Raw genomic sequence first — 17,769 nt, 5'->3', positions numbered from 1 at the left:
CCATCCACCTCAAGGTTCGAAGTTTTGTATGTTCTCGGAGGCTTTTCTGCATGCCACAGTTGTACAGAGTGGTTACCTGATTTACCATAGCCTTTCTGTCAGCTCACAGTAGTCTGGCCATTCTCATCTGACTTCTTCCTTCAACAAGGCATTTCTTTTCACAGAATTGCTGCTCACTGGATGTGTTTTGGTTTTCACACCATTCTGAGTAAACGCTAGAGACTGTTGTAAGTGAAAATCCCAGGAGATCATCGGGTTTATAAATACTCAAACCAACACACCTCATGAAGGATGTAGGAGTCGTAGTGGACTCTAAGCTATCGACTTCCAGACAGTGTTACATTGCCATAAGAAGGCAAACAGAATGTTAGGTTATATAGCACGGTGTGTGGGGTGCAAGTCCAAGGAGGTTCTGCTCAACCTTTATAATGCACTGGTGAGGCCTCATCTGGAGTGCTGTGTGCACGTTTGGTCTCCAGGCTACAAAAAGGACATAACGTCACTCAAAAAGGTCCAGAGAAGAGCGACTAGGCTGATTCCAGGGCTACAGGAGTTGAATTATGAGGAAAGATTAAAAGATTAAGAAAGGGAGGTTAAGAGGTGACATGACTGAAGTGTTTAAAATTATGAAGGGAATTTCGTGACTTTAAAATTAGTTCATTAAGAACACGTGGACACAGTTGGAAAACTTGTGAAGGGGAAATTTTGCACAAACATTAGGAAGTTTTTCTTTACACAAAGAATGATTGACACTTGGAATAAGAGATCAAGTATTGTCGTAGACAGTAAGACTTTAGGGACTTTCAAAACTTGACTTGATGTATTTTTGGGAGAAATAAGTGGAGAGGACTGGCAAGCTTAGTTGGGCTAAATGGCCTTTTCTTGTCCAGATTGTTCTAATGTTTTCCCATTCTGGTGTTTGATGTGAACATTAACTGAAGTTCCTGACCTGCATCTGCAGAATTTTATGCATTTGCGCTGCTGCCGCATGACTGGCTGATTAGATAATTGCATGGATAAGCAGCACTATAGGTGTTCATAATAATTTGTTCAGTGAGTGTATAAAATATAAATAATCTTGCTATATAGCATTGTAGCATAGTGGTTGTTACTCTTTCCTCCTGGGTTCAAATCCTACACCTGTTTCCAATCCGTGTGGGCTTTGCTTGTTTGCCCCATGGATTTTTTTTCTGGTTTTCCTCCTACATCCTCAAAGACTTGCTTGTTAGGTGAACTGGGGCTCTGTGATACATTGGCTGCTTCCAGACTTCATCCTGTTGCTTTCAGGATAGACTCTATCCCCAAAATTTGACTGAACAGGTTTGAAGATATTCTATTACGCTATTGAACATACTTATTTTGTCTTCATTCTCTAGTTCACTTTAGAGCTAAAGGCTGTTTTGCACAATCATATTTGAAGACCAGCGTCACAGTCTTTGCAGGTGCCAGGCCTCAGTTCCTCAGGTAAACAAGCTAAAGATGGCCACGTTGGCCTTTTCTCGGCATTCACTTCTCCAACATCTGAGCAACCGGCTCTGCTCCAGGAAACATGTTAATTGCCCACAGAGCTCATTATAGAGTATGCACATGTAAAATACGGCAAGAAAGATTACGTGGACAAAGGGCCTGTAATGAACTGTCAACAATCGAGTACATCTACAAGCCTGGGATCACTTAAGAGCCGGGCATTTAAAAGGCAACAAAGGATTGTCTGGGACAGGAAGAAAGGAAGACCTACATTTTTGTTTAGTCAACGCAATTGATTATAAATGAAAGATTAACAGGGTAGCTTCAGCTTTTTAAATGGGGTGAAGAAAAAAGGCCCAATTAAGTCCACCAAATGTTAACTACGTCGCTTTTCCCCCTGTTTAGCCCAAATGAAATTCTAATTAAATCATCCCTTGCAATCGTTTTGGAAAGCAATTTATCTCCCTGCTGGAGCAGAGGGGAAGGCGACTTGTATTACTTGTTAGAAGAAGCGCTGGTTTCTGGCACAAAGGGGGCTCACAAGATGCATTGTGCTAATGCCGAGGGGAAGTTAATGAGCAGTGCATCAGGCAAACTCCTTGGATCTGCTACTGGGGAACAGCTCTGGGCGCAATATGAAAAGGCCAATCTCACTTCTCAATATTGTCCCACAGTTCGATTCCACAGACCCAGAAAAAAAAAATCTCCAAGTCTTACCCTATCCTGCCCATCACCCCCCCAAACCCCCCCTCCCCCATATTCAGCAAATGTCTTCACAGCACAAAGGTGAAGACGTGGAGCTGCTCAGCATCAATCTTGTTCTGTCATACCTGTGTTTGTCTGCCAGCCTGCTTTTATTCCTGTAAAGCTGCGGAATTAACACCCATTGGGAAGTTAAAGGAGAAAGCGGAATGGGAACCATCACAGGAAAACAGTGCTATGTTTCACCGAGGGAAAGGTAACAAATCAATGAGCCACCTGGTGGTTGGGATAAATTAACACTTATGGAGAACTGTCTGGCACAGTGGTTAGCACTTCTGTCTCCTAGATCCAGTGTCCTGGGTTCAAATCCCATTCTGAGCAGCCTGTTTATGTAGTTTTTTTTTTGTTGTTATCCAGTGTTGTTATTGTGCTGCTGTCACTAGTCTGTTGGCTAATGCAAGCAAGAATCCCATTGCACTGTGTGCATTTGACAATAAATTTTGCACATGGGTATAGGGAGTATTTATGGGTTTCTACTGGGTGAATACATGGAAAGAATTGAGTGTGACGCCACCAGTAGCTTTTGTTCTGTCTGTCTTCTTACAAGGGAGGAGGAGAAGGAGTCACTTCCTTCATCCATGAAGCCACGCTTTTTCCAGTTGTTGCCTTATATAGATACTAATATATTATTTGCTGTTTTTGTCCCTCAGTCTACATTCACAAACCTATAATGACAAAGTAAAAACAGGTTTACAAATTTATTACAAATCACAAACTGAAATTTGTCATTCATATAAGTATTCAGACTCTTAATTCAGTACTTCATAGAAGTCCCTTTGGCAGCAATTCCAGGTTTAAGTCTTCTTAGTAAGTCTTTTCAATCGTTGCACACCTGGATTTGGGCATTTTATTCCATTGTTCCTGGCATGTCCTCTGAAGCTCCATTGCATTGATGGCAAGTGTCTAATTTTGGGCTGTCAAGTACAATCAAAGACATCTGGCGAAGCCACTCCTGTGTTGAGTCATTTTCGTGCTGTAAGGTGAACCATCACCCCAGTCAAGAACCTCTCTGCATTTCGCTACATTCATCCTTCCCTCATTTCTTGCCAGTCTCCCTGTCCCCATAACCTGATATTACCACCATAATCATTCACTGTATTGATGGCATTAGGCAAGTGACGAGCAGTGCCTGTTCTTCACCTAAAATAGTGGTTGGAGTTCTGCCTAAAGAGTTCAATTTAATTTCTCATCAGACCAGACTCCTTTAAACACCACTTGGCAAACTTCAAGCACACTGTCATGTTGCCTCTTCTCAAGCGTGGCTTCTGTGTAACATCTACCATCTGAACTGTTGGACTAACAACTGTATGTGGGACTGAAATGCATGCCTCTGAAGCAGTGAGGCTGTAACACTCAGCCACTGTTTGAACTTTTGAGTGAGCTACTGGGTGTAGGATAAGAACCCCAGGCCCTCTGTACTAACCACTGAGCCGCTATGTGAACTACCAGACTAATGACTGCATTCATGACTCAAGCCCAGGCCTCTAAAATTGTGAGGTGGCAGCACTAACCACACAGCCACTATCTGAACTTTTGGATCAGTGGTGCAAAATTTGAATTTTGGACCAGGTGCGGAATTCAAATGATGTAAATCAACAGGATTAACAACTGAGCCTCTAACTGATCTGTTGAATCTGTATGGATTGAAGGCCAGAGGTCCACATGACCATCATTGTCTAATTCTTTCACGTGAAGCCTGAAAACCATGAGGACTGATTTAGATCATTTATGTGAGGTAGAATGCCTGGTGGGGGCACGGTGGTCTCATGGCCTCGGACCACTTGCAGATTTTGTTTTTTTCTCCAGCCCTCTGGAGTCGTCTTGTTTGTTTGTTTTTTCTGTCCTTCCTGGCCATCGGACCTTATTTTATTCTTTGTTAATTAGCCTAATTTTTATATTGTTTCTTTTTTTCTTTCTTCATCTTGTAAAGCACTTTGAGCTCCATCATTTGTATGAAAACATGCTATACAAATAAATGTTGTTGATCTATAAACTGCGTGTGGAATTCTACCTGTCAGACGGAAAATTTCATCATTGTATTCCTATTTGTCTAGCTGGGATAAACTCCTAGCTAAATTCCTACAGTATGTCCAAGCTGCAACCCCTGGCAGATTCCCTGTTTCCTTTGATTTCCTTTTCCTTTTTTTTTAGCCCATAGCCCTATTGAAGGCTCAGGTCTAATGGTGATAGGAGACTGCTCAGCATTCACAGCCAGCTATTACTTACTAGTGCAGCGTCATGGCAGAGTCTGCAAAATGTTAAAAACTAAGAAACTGATAAAATGGCTACACTGTTTCTAACAACTGGTACAATTTTGTGGGGTGCCAGTTCTTATCTTAACATTATTGAGGTACCAGTTGATTGCAGGGCACACTCGACTGAACCCATTTACCCAACTCTTAAACTCTTTGGCAGGTGTGAGGAACACTGAAGGACCTGAAGCCAAATATGGGGATGCAAATTCAATACAGGTGGTATGTCTGGTCTTGAATTCAAACAAGTGGCGATGCAAGCATGAAGCAGCAGCACTAACCAGTGTCCCACTATGCCTCCCCATGTGCAGAAAAAGTACCTGCAGACAAAATTGATCTTCATGTAATTAGGTTTAATAAAAATTGAAGTTCATAAAGACTTTTAGGAAATATTTAATCTTCAGTAAAGTTGATTGGACACACATAGTATAGAGCAGTGGCTAAAATGCTGCACTGTTAAGCCCAATGACTGCCTACCTCCATCTCACCATTTGAACCCATGTGACTCACTTTGCCTGACAGTATTTCAACTGTAAAAACGTCTGCATGTTTGTAAGTACTGTTCTGTTTACCGTGTAGGCGAGTCAAATCATTATGGGTGCTTCTGTATGAAGCGATGTCAACTGTCTCAAAACAGCAGCACATGTGGAGATAAGAGATATATTAGACAGTAAGCTGACATTAGGTACTTGTAGTTGACAGGGTGAATGCAGTGGGTACAGTAGATTCACAAAGTATTCAGACTCCATCACTTTTAACATTTTGTTATGTTGTAGATTTATGCTAGAATTGTTTAAATTCTTTTATTCTCGCATTAAGCAACACTCAATACCCCAGAATGACAAAGTGAAAAAGGGACTTTAGGAATTTTTTCAAAAAGTTATTAAAAATATGAAACTGAAAGAAAAAAAACATTGATACAACTATTCAGACACTTTGCCATGACACTTGAAATTTGAGTCAAGTGCATCCCATTCTGTTGATCATGGTTGAGATGTTTCTACACCTTGCTTGGAGTCCACCCATGGTCAATTAAATTGATTGGATTGATTAGGAAAGGCACACACTTGTCTAATTGAAGGTCCAAAATTCAGCAAAAACCAAGACCTAAGGCCAAAGGAATTGTCTGCAGAGCTCGGACAAAGCATTGTGTCAAAGCACAGATCTGGGGAGGGATACAAAAAAATCATGAGGCACTGAAGGTTCCCAAAAGCACAATGACCTCCATTATTCTTAAATTGGTGAAATCTGGAACAACCACAGCTTTTCCTACAGCTGGCTGAGCAGCCAAACTGAGTAATCATGGAAGAAGGGCACTGGAAAGAGAGGGGAGCTGCAGAAAATCTGTGTGGCGATGGGAGAAACTTCCAGAAGGACAAGCACTACTGCAACAATCCACTAATCTGGACTTTATGACTGAGTGACCAGAAGGAGACCTCTCCACAGTAAAATATACATGGAAGCCTGCTTGGAGTTTACAGAAATGCACCTAAAGGACTCTCGGGCTCAGACAAGACTTTTTCTGGTCTGATGTAATCAAAATTAGTGTCACATCTGGAGGAACCAAGGGCTGCACGTCATCCGTGAAACACCATTCCAGTGGTGGAGCATCATGCTCTGGGGTGAAAAACAGAGACTGGAGACTAGACAGAGTTGAGGAAAAGCAGAAAAGAGAAAAGTCCAGTTACATCCTTAATGAAAACCTGCTCAGAGCCCTCTGTGCTCAGACTGGGCCAAAGGTTCACCTACTAACAGGACACAAAACAAAGACAACACGGGAGTGGCTTAGGCACAACACTGTGAATTTCCTTGAGTGACCCAGCCAGAGCCCGGACTTGAACCCCATCAAACATCTCTGTAGACCCCTAAAAATAGCTTTCCGCCAACAGCCTCCATTCTGGCCTGCTGGAGCTTGAGAGGATCTGCAGAGAAGAATTGCAGAAAATACCCAAACCCAGAAAATGCAGCCAAAATGACTTCAACAAAGTACTAATTAGTGTCTGGACACTTGTGTCAGTGTGATATTTCAATTTTTTGTTTTTAATAAATTTCTAAAATCCTGTTTTCACTTTGTCATTCTGGAGTATTGAGTTTTGCTTGATGAAGGAAAAATAAATTTAAATTAGTTTAGCACAAGGCTGCAACATCATAATAAAGTAAAGGGTCTGAATACTTTCTGAATGCACTGTATAGGCAGGTGTAAAGATTTAATCTGGGTGACTTTAATGATGGCCAAATCATTAAGGCCAGGCGACTAGGTCAGAGCATTTCTGAAATGGCAAGGCTTGTGTAACACTCATGGTCACCTGTAGTGACTATTGACAGTGGTCCAAGGAGGACAAAACCACAAACTGCAGACAGCGTGTTGGTGTGCTGAGTCACAACCAAAATGACCCATAGTTTAAGAAACGATGTTGTAGAGTCGATGCCTCAGTGGGTCAGTACACGGAGGAGCAACCATATACCGTATCATGCAGGTAATCAGAATGTTGTGGCTCATCAGTGTGTATATGAAGGCTTTGGTTTTAATCGCAGCCTTTGTGTGTTAAATACCGTTGTGAAAATGTTTCCTAGTGATGAACAAACCCCGCTGAATTCACTTGACCTCGAGTTCAGTGAAAAAATGGAAATGTTTGGGAATTTTAGTGAAATGCATTGATGTCAATAAGGAAGGAGAAACCAAACTAGTTTTGAGTGGATTATAATGGAACATTGGTCATTTGAGTGTTCCTGAGGACAAGCGTGGGGACCATCTTCTAACTGTGCTGAACCAATTTCTGTGGCCAAAATGTAACTGAACTGAGGTAAAATTATACTTTGAGTCCACAATACTCTGAGTCCATTATGCCCTCTGTATCTCATGAGCTCCTATTACTATGATTACTTAACACCCACAGGGCCTGTAACACAAGGGATCACCGTTTATATTCTTAGGGGGGCTGTCCCTATCACTACCCGATCTGCACTACGTAACATGCTTAATCTGGCAGCGAAGACACAGAATACAATGAATTAATGTTGAATAATGAACTATTTTAATAACATTCTCAGCTAATGTACCTCTCAAATGAAAATATTGCACGTTTGTAGCGGGGCTATATAATAATAGTATGTTCTATGTTTGTGCTGAGTGCGTTTTGTTTTCATTGTCCCATTTACTGTCCATTATATGTAAATGTTGTCCCCATAAGTGCAGAGTGGAAGGATGATGGGGAGACCACAGCCCCAACACAGAAACCACCTGTTGGATCCACATGTTACATCCGGGACATTTTGTATTTAAAAAAGAGGAGCGAAGGCGAGGAGAAAGGAGACAGTTTACCTGATCATTTTCAAACTCATCACTGCTGTTTATTTCATCATTCCACTGCTTGCTTTTTCTACAGTCAACTCAACATCACAACAGCCAGAGCCGAGAAACCCTGAGATTCAAATTCATTCCAGCCATTGCCAGGACTTTTCACGGTGAGGTTTTTTTGTTTTTGTGAAGGCGCACAATATCACTACAGCCAGTTTCAATACCGCCAGACTTTATTTTGGACTTATTTTTCGCCACATTTTCAACTGCTGTGTTTATCCAATCTGTGTTTGTATTTGTGTTATGTGTTTTTGTTTATTGGTTGGGGCAACGGAAGGTTCAATGTAAATATTTATATTCTTATTGTGGCGGGCGGCCGGGTTCCATGCCCGGCCGGGACGCCCCTTCTACATATGTTCCAGGGGAGCGTCCATGGGCTCCTCAGTCCCTCCCCCAGGACGCTTGGTGGCAGCCTCCCTGGCAGACGATGGTGCCTCAGTTTCCCACAGGACTCCATGGGAGATGGGGTTCACCACAGCCCTGTTGGGATCTGGGGTGGCCGCCAGGGGGTGCTGCATGGGTCCCTTAGCCAGCCTGGACAACTCTACAGCCCCACCCAAAAGTGCAATCAGAAACAGGTGATCAAGCACCTGGGGCACTTCTGGGTGGGCTATAAAAAGGACCAGCAACCACCACTTGGGGCTAGAATCGGGAGGAAGAGGACGAGGTTGCCAGGGAGGAGTTTTGGTTCGAGAAGGGAGTGCTTTTGTGTGTTTAAGTGCTTACTGGGACTGTGTTATGCCTGTGGGGTTCATGGGGAAGACGTGCTCACAGGTGAAAAAAATAAAGTCTTTTTGTGTTTTTACACGCCTCAGTGTGAGTCTGTGCCGGGTCGGGCGTTATACAGCATCAAGTTCACACTATATAGTAATTAGTCACTGGTGTTTTGGGATAGTGGTGTTTTGAACACATACCTATATTATTAAATATTTGTCTTTTCAAGTTACAATATATCTGTGTTTGATTTTACATATCTATTTACTGTTTTCTGATTATTTCATCGTGTCGGGGGGGAAAAATAAGACAACTTGTAAGGAGTACGGCTAGTTATTAGAGCAAGAAACCTCGGGTAATCCAAGGAATACATCTTGGTAGTGTTTTTTAAATTTTTTTAATGCATGTATTGCACATCTGACTGGAGTGACGATAGTATGGTGACATCACACGTATATATACTGTACACAATAAATTATTCATGTGTCTTTGAAGCAGATTGGGCAATGCTGTACAGTGTGAGGTGAAGGACACTTACAATATGCATGTTTCAAAATTCTGCACATGTGTGAAACAAATTGGGCAGGTAGTGACATCCCCATCCACCATGGCTGCTACAGATATGTTATGTCACACTGGCCTCACAAAGTATCATGGGGTACTTTGGGGGTAAGCTTTCCTAAACCGACCGCATGGCAAACTTTTAGGGATCAGTGAAGAAGTAATTCGCTGCAAATAACACCTTGGTGAATTTTGTAGATCAACACTAGTGCTTGCTATAAAAAGTTAACATAACAAAATATAAAATTCTCAGTCTGCATAATTCAGTTGTAGGATGCAAGAGGCTATAGCCTATGCCATCATGCAGAACCCATCTCTGGATGGGATGCCAGTCTATTACAGAGGCACTTCACACACATTCCCACACAGGGCCAATTAACCTGAGAAGCCTTGACGAATATGAGAACACCATAAAAAAAATCATGGACAATACGAGAAAATTCAGAATGCATACAGATAATGACAGGATTATGAATTTGAACTCAAGACACAGTGTTCCTTTGAAGCTGAAACACTAACCAGTGTGACAGCTGCTATAGGAAGGTGTATTAAACATGCACAATCCAGACTGTGACTCAGACCCGGCACCAGATAAAAATTGTCTGAAATTCTAAGGGGGACATGGTGTGATAAAGTTCCAAAAATCCAATAAGTAGAAGTGTCCCCAACAGCATAGGTGGGTGGGCTTGACATGATACTGGGGGGAGGGGGGCTTATCCTGGCTAAATGACCCCTTGAAGCCGCATATTTTACAACTGGAAACAGAATCTTAAGTCAGGGTTCTACATCTGTGATGCAGCAGCCTCTACAGAAAGCACAATGAAATTAAGACAGCTCAGAATATAAAAAGTGTGCCAACTACTGAGCCTTCCTCATCGAAGTCCTTTCTATTGTTTTACAGCATTTTGATGGTTGGTTTGACATTCTTTTGAGCACTTAAATTGTTATTCTTTCATTTTGTGACTTACCTCTGTATGATTTTACTTTCAATAGTCAGTATGTTTTAGGATCTTCTAAAGTGAAGTCTGTTTGCCCGATTTGTTTTCTTCTCCTGTCATGCAGAACTTGCCATGGAGAAGAAAATAACACACCTTGGTGTTGGACAATTCAACAATGGTTAATTATGACACCAGTAACAGCGCACTGCTGAAACGATAACGTGCAGTGAATACACTTGACTTGAGCATTCATCCTCTTCCTCTGTACGTTTATCATTCGTTTGCTCAGAGGTTGATGCGCTTGATGCTTCCTGAGCAGCTCTTCTTTCCTCCACCCTAGTGGCCTGCTTCTTCTCTTCTTTCATCTGCATCTTTTTGTGTTAAAACTGATTAAGTCAGTGTTTGTGTTGCAATTTCTTTGTACATTTTCCTTAATTTTTTCACTTAAGCTGGCACTTAAGTCTTCAATCTTCCTCAAGGATGATTTAAGATATGAAGAGGTAGGAGAAGTGACTGTGAAGGTGGTAGGGATGAGAACAGTGCCATACACATGTGCCACACGCTGCTGAGAGCTGATTCAACAATAAAACAAAAATAAAAAGAGGAATAATCTCGGCGCTCAATCTTCCCCCCTAAGTGGATAGTAGACGTCACATGGTATATGTGTACCAAATTTCAGGTCAATAGTTCAATCGGTTTGTGAGCTACCGGTGATTTAAAATCCTGGACAGACAAACGAACAGCCACGGTAGCATATTATAGAAGAGGATATCAACAATCTCATTCTCCTGCGTGATCGGTTTTATTTAAGTCATAGTTGTATTGTAACTGGTCAATGGCATTAAATGTAGAAAAGTACAAAGTGCTGCATGTGGGCAAAATGAATGTTAACAACTTCTGAAAAGGATGTAGGACTTTATGTTGGTGCAACATTTTCATCATCAAAGCAATTGCAGAAGCGATTAAAATGTAAATGAAATGTTAGGTTATATCATTGAAACTGTTGACTATAAGTCATGGGACATTATGCTTAGACTATATGACACACTAGTGAGACCACATCTGGAGTATCGTGTGCAGTTGTGGTCACCACACAACAAGAAAGACACAGCAGCACTTGAAGATTAGCAGAGAACAATCAAGTGCACCCTGTGATTTAGGGACATGTCTTATATATGGCAGACTCTCTGCATTAAATGTGTTTAGTCGTGAACTGAGGAGATTCAGTGAGGACCTAATCAGGGTTTTCAAGTTGCTCAAAGGCACTGATAAAGTAGATCCAGCAGAATTGTTGTAACTAAATAATGAATCACATACTCGAGGTCAATAGTGGACATTAAGAGGAGCTGCATTTAGGACCGAAGCCAGGAAGCACTTCTTTACTCAAAGACTTGTGGGAATCTGGAACAAATTGTCTGAGACAGTTGAAGCAGAAATCATGAGAACCTTTAAGATGTGTCTGGATAATTTATTAGGACAGCTTAGCTATTAACTAACCAAATGATCCTCATGGACTGAATGGTCTCCTCTCAGTTGTCAGATTTCTTATGTTCTTAACTAATAAGCGATTTTTAATTATGGTAGTACAAGTAACATGATTTTAATTTTTCATTGAATGAAAATATATGAAGATTAAATGCATGCAAGGTAAAATCTCTGAATTCCAATGGCTGTAGTTTACTTTTGTGGAGAAAAGGTATGTGATAGATGAGCGAGCATTTGGATGGTGCTGGACTCTGGTACCTTACCTGGATGGAAGGCCAACAGAAGGGATGCTCCCCATCCAGGTGACTGGAAGATACTGCCGGTCTGAATGGAAGGTGATTTCCTTACCCGGTCAAGAGGCCAGTACAATGGAAGGAAATTGTGGGGGCATCCCAGCTGGCTTGGTTAGTGTTCCCTTTTCCAGTTGGGATGCCAGGATGAGTGAAGGGCGCTTGGGAGGCTGCCTGCCATGTTGCCCCCCATTTGGATACCTATGAGTGTTTTGGTTCTGTAGGGCTGCCCTGTTGGGTTCTGTGGGTGCTGCCAGCGACCTATTTGCAGGTGAGTTCCCTCTCCTGGTGTGGTTCCCCATGTGATTGGATACCAGATGTACAGTATACCCGGGTTAGATTAAAAGAGAGCACCTGTTGAGTCAGAGTTAGGACTAGTAGAGGACCTAGGCATTTTTAGGACTTGATGTTATCACAGTCTTGGGACCTTTATGGGTTTTGATTCCATTGATACACATGTATAACATTGAGGGGGGGGGGGACCCTTGGAGTTTCTAGTTCAATGGATACATAAATAAAACTAAATAGAAAATGGATGCAAAGGATCTTGGTAAAATATATCAGAATTTATGCCTGTGAAGTCCTTCTTTACTGACACCGCATGCCGAGGATAGAGAAGGAATTGGAACTGTGTTTGTGTAAATAATGTGAAGAGAAGCCTGAGTAAGGCATTCTACTGCTGTATAACAGCTTTCGAACCCAGGCCTGGAGTCAGAGAGGTTGTGTCTAGGGTTTGGGGCTCTGCAACACCCACTAGTGGCCACATTGATTATTAGAGCTGTATGGGACTAAATGGCCTGTCTTCATGGAAATTATTCAAATGTCAGACCGAGGTAAAGAAACTGCAAGTCTTATGTAAGCAGCCTTCATTGGTCTGCTTTCCCTTACCTGGTAATCCAGCATAATGCAATACTGGGGACAAACAGGGCCGTCTTAATGCATGGGCACTCTAGGCTGTTGCCTGGGGGCCCCACGAGTATAGGGGCCCCATGCTAATCTATGTATATTGTGACTTGCTGAGTGGTTGCATAAGTATGCACCCCAATATACTGCTTTACCCAGGGGCCTATAATACTGTTAATGCTGTCACACACTCATAAAAATAAAAGTGCTACAATTATTCTTCAGAATGATGCCATAAGGGAGAGATTCTGGTTTCCTAAACAACCATCCGCATGAAGGTTTCAAAGAGAATTCCAGACACGCTTCATAGAGAGCAATGAGTAGATGATAACGGATTTGCAAAGTACAAATGGGTTCCTAATTTTCACAGGTCCCTTGCTACATACAACCATGCAGGCTCAGTTCAGGCGTTTTTGATCTTTCAATATCCCATTAGATAGCCTACATTAAAGACGTGTGTTTCGTGTGCATATTGGGGAACTTTTCAAAGCCCAAAGAATCAAATTCATATGCAAAGAACCTCTAGAATGAAGTAGTTCTTTGCAGAGCAATCGTAAGTGCCATTAAATTAAAGAAACGATATTTTTAAAAGTGTAGATAATTTTACATGAGAAGTAAATAAACATTCTAACAATTTAAACAGTTTTTACATAATAAACAGTTTCGGACTAAAATAAACAGTTCACGTGAGTGTGTACCATTAAATGTCAGTCAGTTTACTGGCATGCCTTCCAGTGTCATTCCTCCTTGGTGCCAGCGACCGCCTAGTTGCGCTCCAGCTCCCTGCCATCCTGAACTGGGAACATAAAACGAGCCGAGGAGTTCCATCGGGCGTACACCTTCGCATGGAGCGTCCTCAGAATTGCAGGGCAGCTATAAACAGTTAATAATTAACCATTTTGCCCGATATTCTGTAATTATAGTCTTTTTCCGCTTCAGAAAGCATTTTGCGCATTTCCACGGGTCAGCCTTTCGAAAGCTCAAAGGGGCTTTTAATAAATACGGACTTGAAACCCGCGGAGCAACCTCAAGAGAGAGACCCTCGAGCAGCGCACTAATGTCGTTTATTAGACTTTTAAAGGCATCGCGCTGTTCCCAGTGGCCCTTCAATCTTCCATGTTTGCTTTTATTACAAATTTTAAAGCAACTCACTGTCGTATTTAAAACAAGAAAATAAAAGATTTGGAAAATGAGAAAAGGGAGAAACTGAAAGAGTTATAATATATAAGTCCAAAGTGTTTCATATGTAATAGTGGTTTATAGGGGAAATTGTAAATTCTGGATCATGGTTTCCAAATATTAGATTGAACAATGTATGTTACTCAATGAAGAGTGATATCAGTTTGTTTATTCCCGCTAATATATCATCCGACACTCTGAGATTAAGATCATGCCTGAGAATAAAGTTACCAAAGCGTTTCTTCTGAATGATGCCATAGGGGAACTATTTTTTGTTCCCAAAAGAACCATTCACAAGAAGGTTCTAGAAAGAGACTTTATTTAGATCCATAACAGGTTTCATAAATAGCCACGAATAAATGGTAACCGGTTTGCGAAACACCATCGGGTTCGTGATGTTAACAGGACTATCGCTGCTTACACGCACAAGGGCTCACTTCAGAGTTTCCATGTATCCTGCTAGGCAGCCTGTTGTACGTCAAACATTTCTGTCTTTTTTCACATTTTAGCAACATTTTTGAAAGCCCAAAGAAATATTTTTAAAAATTAAGAATCCACGGAATGAAAAGGTTCTTTGTCGGGAAAGGGTTCGAAGAACCACAGAACCCAGTGGATTGTCACTTTGGAACCAGTATTTATAGACGTGCTGGGTGTTTTATATGAGAAGCAAATACAAATTAAAACTATTTAAATTTGGATGAACAGTTCACGTCGAGTGTCAGTTGATTTTATGTATATTCATATATAATTGAACTATGTTACCTTTTCGCATTTAATTATATGGCTGACGCCACATTGTAAGGTGACATTTTAAAGTACCATTTGAGATGCTATCAGTTACATTTTTCCTCTGTAACGTACATGTTGGTGAAGGGACGTCCTCACGGTCACATAGTGACAGAGGCGGGAGCTGAACTCACACCCATGGGGTTTGAAATCTAAATCGTTAACCTCTACGCCACCCTGTCGTCTTGGATCGTCGTAATTCAAAGAAATAAGGACAAATTTGGTTTTAGAAGCATGTCATTCGCGTTTTTGGAATACAAGTTTGTCTCTTCTTTATCGAAACACAATGAGAAGACGATGCATAGCAAATTCTTAACTCATCCATTGTTGAATTGCCGTATTCTTCTTAGCGTAACCGCTGCAATAAATATTTTTGGAAATGTGATCATTTATGTAAAACTTGCCATAAAGCGACTGATGTCGATGCGTATAAAATGTAAAACGGATGACACGTCCATATCATATCTCAAACAGCAAAGAAATGAAGAAATGTCATTGTATTGTTTCTTCTTGCGTCTGGCTGATTTAAGAATTAAAGGATAAACGAAAATAAGTTTATGACGACAGTGTTTCGAGTCATTTATCCGACAAATCCTCTTGATTGATTCTGAAACCCTTTAAGGTTAAGACTCGGACACTTGAGTCGAGCACAGAATGTGTACAGTAATGTGGGTTAAATTTTAACTACAAGGTGCCAAAGTTGGTCATCAGAGTGACGGCACAGGGAAACCATTTTTGGTTCCCCAAATGAACCATCCTCATTATTTACTTATTTGGCTGACACCTTTATCCAAAACGATTTAGACAGCATTCGAGATAAAACTGGTGAGATTGGTTTGTTTGGTTTTTTTTCTCCAGTTGGAGCCCAAATTGGCTCGTGGACACACAGAACTCAAACCCTGAACCTCAGGGCCTGTGGAGTTCAAGGCCTCACCCAATACAACACACTGCCTGCCTCGAGGTTCCAGAAGGATGTTTTAATTATTTAGATCCCGCTCAAGTTAATCTGTAAATATCCATGACAGATTTTTAAGTGACTCGCGCAGGCTAAATTTGGGTTTTCTTAATAGTATCCTACACGTTAAATAGTTCTGTCTTGACCACATATATGAGGAACTTTTTCAAAGCCCAAAGAGCCAATCTGAAAACCTAAGACTCCGTCCCAGAATGAAATGGTGCTTTGTCAAGCAACAGTGCCACGAGGAAGTACAGGGCCCCGTGAATTGTCTTTACAGAAGGTTTCTTGTAAGAGTAATGCAAGAGTACAACTGAATTGAACTACTCCAACGGAGCCGATACGTTCAGTTTTGTATTTGTCTTTAACATAATCATTGATAAACAAAAGATAAAACGGCAGTTTGCTTGAAGGCAGTCACAAATGGAAGATCGGGGACAATGTGTTTAATCCGCAATCACATAGTAAATAGCACAAACTCTAGGAGCATCTATATTTCTCTATGTGTATACATATACTGTATTTTGATATCGATATAAATATACAGATGTACACACGACGACCCATATAACTGTTTATACGCGACATTGTGTGCAATTCCGTTTGCCTTAAATCGCCACATCGCAAGTCCTTCCAGTCTGTTGCGACTTTGAAACTCGACTTTTCCAGTACAACAAACTGTTCCCGGACCTCGATGTACGTCCATATAATTTATTCTCTGCTTAAATATTCCAGTTAAATCATGTAGTTTAGCCCCAGGCCACCCAAAACTCGGTCAGCGTATGATGCCTTTAGCTGAGATATTCTGGACTTGTTTAAATTCTCCCAGACCACCTGTTTTAATGTCTCGTATATATCTTTTAGCATTTATCCACTCAATTAAGTGGGGAAAAACGAGCAGGCCTTTCAAGGTATACGATTAGCCTTTTAATCAGTCCCCGGGCAGGACTCGTAACTGTTAATTGCGTTGTAATTGGGACGCTATGAGTGCGCAACACGTCTCTGGCTCAACTCACAATTTCTGCTTGTGCACTACAATAATATTGTTCCAGAAGACGTGGGGAGAATAAGTGATCGAGCATTAAAGCCGGAGAGAAATCAGAATGGTATAGTTTATATAGTCCAAACACTTGATTATCCATATTCCTATTAAAACAGGCAGCTACGGCTGGGCCTCCTCCTGAGAGTGTTTAGATGATTAATATAATAGGGTTTGAAGAGTGCATGTTGTATCTGGTAATTTGTGTCATTACTTTGAAGTCAAGTGTAAGATCGCAATGACAGAATTTGGTATTTGAAAAATTAAATGCATTTTAATAATAAAAGAGAAAGAGAAAGTGGCCGTTAAACGAACTGACCAACTTGCCGTGCGTTGCGTAGAGATTGCATATTAACAAATTACGCTGCAGTGTTTGGTTATGAAGACCTTACAATAAGAACTAAATGTTATGAAACAAAAAGCAATATGTTTATTGCAGTTTTACAAAGGTAATTTTGCAAAAATAAAACTATCTTTCAAAAATAACAGTTTTTAAGCTCGTTTAGCACTTCTGCCATTTAGAATGGAGCCACCAGAAGCCCAGTACGATCACCTATTGAGTTTTACACGTTTCATCTTCGTTGTAAATTTAAAAACGCAAGGGTGCAAGCAACTAATTTAGAGTAATTGTCAGGGAGAGTCGAGGCTGGTAATGACGCCCCGCGGCTGCTCAATCTCACTCGCCGTTAGTGGGTCAATACACTCAAGTGTTAAGAAACTGCCTTCGTAATTTAAAATGCGTTTTCAGTTTCATGTTATCTCAGTAAAGAGCTGGGGGCTTCACGCGTTTAAGACGCCTCCGTTTCAGTTTTCTGCTTCTTGTGATTAAAGGATGAAGTCTTCGCTGAGGCTCCTTTAGTCTGCAGATTCCATTCCATACTGAATAACTCGCGTCTTCTGTAATTTGTATGACAATTTCTGTTATCGTCACTTTACTATTTTTCGTTCGTTATCGTATGTGTTTGTTTTATATATATATATATATAAAAGATAACACATATGCGCTGAAAAATTACGAGCGTCACGTAATTTCAAGAAATGTAAAATTAACACCAGTATTCGTGGAAGCCTCCTTCGGAC

At 41.1% G+C, this 17,769-nt stretch overlaps 1 long non-coding RNA gene across 2 annotated transcripts in view; it reads left to right on the top strand.

The window, feature by feature from the left end:
* The window catches only part of LOC120540581, a 105,619-nt gene that overhangs the window by 5,906 nt on the left and 81,944 nt on the right, over positions 1-17,769 (top strand). The window contains exon 3 of one of the 2 annotated variants that reach the window (XR_005635824.1): positions 4,645-4,765. The exons of the other annotated variant lie outside the window; for it this stretch is intronic. This is a non-coding gene — a long non-coding RNA (uncharacterized LOC120540581). Of the gene's footprint in view, positions 1-4,644; positions 4,766-17,769 lie in introns of those variants that run through there. 2 annotated transcript variants of the gene reach the window in all.

The sequence above is a fragment of the Polypterus senegalus genome, chromosome 12 (genome assembly GCF_016835505.1).
Source record: "Polypterus senegalus isolate Bchr_013 chromosome 12, ASM1683550v1, whole genome shotgun sequence".
Lineage (NCBI taxonomy): Eukaryota > Metazoa > Chordata > Cladistia > Polypteriformes > Polypteridae > Polypterus > Polypterus senegalus.
The sequence above is the reverse complement of the archived record's forward strand: the minus strand, read 5'-3'. Positions and strand labels throughout refer to the sequence as shown.